Consider the following 2,356-nt stretch of genomic DNA (forward strand, 5'->3'; position numbering starts at 1 on the left):
TGTCAGCCCACCACCTACTATTTCCCACACTGTCTGGAGGAGCTAAGCCTTGGACTGATACATCCGACTCCTTGTCTAGACACACCTGTCAGGTGGGCGTGTCCACAGTGCACACAGTGGCTGGCATACAGTAGATGCTCCAAAAGATCTGTTAACTGCACAATTTTGGAAAACAATTCTACACAGGTGGGTCTCTTGGGACCCTTACCAGTTAGGGAAGTTTGGGTTGCAATATGCAGACAAACTGAGTCCCAGTGTCTGCCTCCCAAGCTGGGCCCCTCTCCCACAGCAGACCCAAGCTGTTGCCAGGCCTAGCCCTCTTGAACCATAGGCCTCAGGCAACCATGGCTCAGCCCCTCTTTCTGGTGCCAAGGCTGACCCATATCCTCTTAATGAGACAACTCTTTTCAGTCTTAACCTTTTACTTCATTTCTGAAAACTGGTCCTTGCTGGGTTTCTGAGTCTGAAATGTTTGATGGCCTTCCTAGAATCTGTCCAGGCCTGAGGCCACCTGGGCCTTCCTCCTAGGAGAGCAAGTTGAACCTCAGCATGGAGGTGGAACATCTCTCCCTTGTAATTATTTTCTTGAGACCTTGACTGTCTGAGTCACTCTTTACCAACCACCTGCTTCTGCCTTCCTGATGGTGCTTCTGGCTCACCATTTGAGACATGTGGGTGGTGGTGGTGGTGATTTTGTCCATGTCCCCACAAGAATAGACCTTTGGCTTACGTGTTCCTGTGAGCTGGACTTCTTCTCCGGGACCTGGGTGGGGTCCCACTCTGCCAGTCAAGTTCTCAGCTCTGACCCCTCCGGGGCTGCCCTTCCCACAGCAGTGTCCAGAGCAAGGAGGGGCTCAGTAGGTCCAGAGAGGGACACTGATACCCACACCCAGGGTGGAGACAGTCACAGGGATTCATTCATTCCGTGCACGGTGCACTGCCCCCACCCTGCCAAGTGCTGCCTTAGACGCTGGGAGTGATGAATCAGACAGACATACCAGGTCCAATGCTTACCAACAGCAGGTTCCAGGGGAGGAGACTGGTGACCAACATAGGAGCAAAATGCATCCTGGATATGTATTTATGTCTTCCTATTCTATTTACATCTAATGTATACATTTACCTTTAATTACTGTTTACATAAATATCAATATATACATACATAGAAACATGTTGATTAGTTGTAAATATTGTACACATTTCTCTACAAATACAAATAAACTTAAATGCAGATAAACAACAAATGTGATAACACACGAACATAATACAAGAAAACAGGACAGCACCAGGGGAGTAGTCAGGGCTGGAGCAAGGGTCCAGGATTGGGAGAGGGAACCAGTCCCTGATCATAGACCACAGGGTGAGGAGCAGGAGGAGGTGAGAACCCTGGACCCGAGATGGAACAAGCTCAGCTCTCCGGGAGACGGGGGTTGGGCTGCAGGGCAGTGAGCTGAGCTGAGCCACAAGGCCACGCCGAGATGTGAGAACCATTCTGGTGAGATCCATTCTTGGTGGGAGTCAGGCCCAGAGCACCCAAGGCTGGCAAGCCATAGCGAGGACTTAACACTTTCTATTTGGACTGGTCTCCTTCTCCGCTTTGTCAGCGAGGACGCTGTGGGAAGCTGTGGGTCGGAGGGAGAAAGGCTCAGAAGGCCTTGGGATGTCTCATCCAATTCCGGGATGCCAAGGGAAGCACCGCCTCCAACGCTGATCACTCTGCGGGGCGCTGGATCTTACATCCTATTGGCCTTTTATTCTAGTTGTTAGAACCCTATGAAATTGCTGTTTTTATATGTTAGACTTTCATACCAACCAGGATCTTCTCTTTTCATGTTTTGGGGTGAATTAGTAAGAGAGCGGAAGTGAATTTCTGGTAGATCAGTTCAGGGACTGCTGGCTGCCGCAGCGCAGATTGCCTGTGCGCGGCCCCCCACGCCGGCCCACGCTGGAGTCTCAGTCTGGGTTACTGGAGCGCCCGGCCGGCCAGGCTGGCAAACTTGTGCCGGTACCCTGCCTGAGCGGAGTTCTCTTTGAGTCAGCCCCGCCGCGCTCCGGCTCCCATTGTTTCCCATTCAGTAGGACCCGGTGGAGCCCCAAACCTGCATTTCTACCAAGTTTCCAGGTGCTACTGACGCTGCTGGTCAGGGACCCCACTATGGGACCCCACGCACCACAAATAAAGGTCCGAAAGTGGCCCGGACACGCACTGCTTGTCCTCCCCACTGGTCCGCCCGCCGCGCCCTCGCATGGCCCTGGGGAGGCCAGATGGCTGCCTCCCCCCGCGTCTGACCCCTCCAGGAAACCCGGCGCACTCCGGCTCCTACGGGGCAGCCCGGGAAGAAGCCTCAGCGGCAGC

The sequence above is a fragment of the Otolemur garnettii genome, unplaced genomic scaffold (assembly GCF_000181295.1).
Source record: "Otolemur garnettii isolate 467f Iridium unplaced genomic scaffold, OtoGar3 scaffold00123, whole genome shotgun sequence".
NCBI classification, from domain to species: Eukaryota; Metazoa; Chordata; class Mammalia; order Primates; family Galagidae; genus Otolemur; species Otolemur garnettii.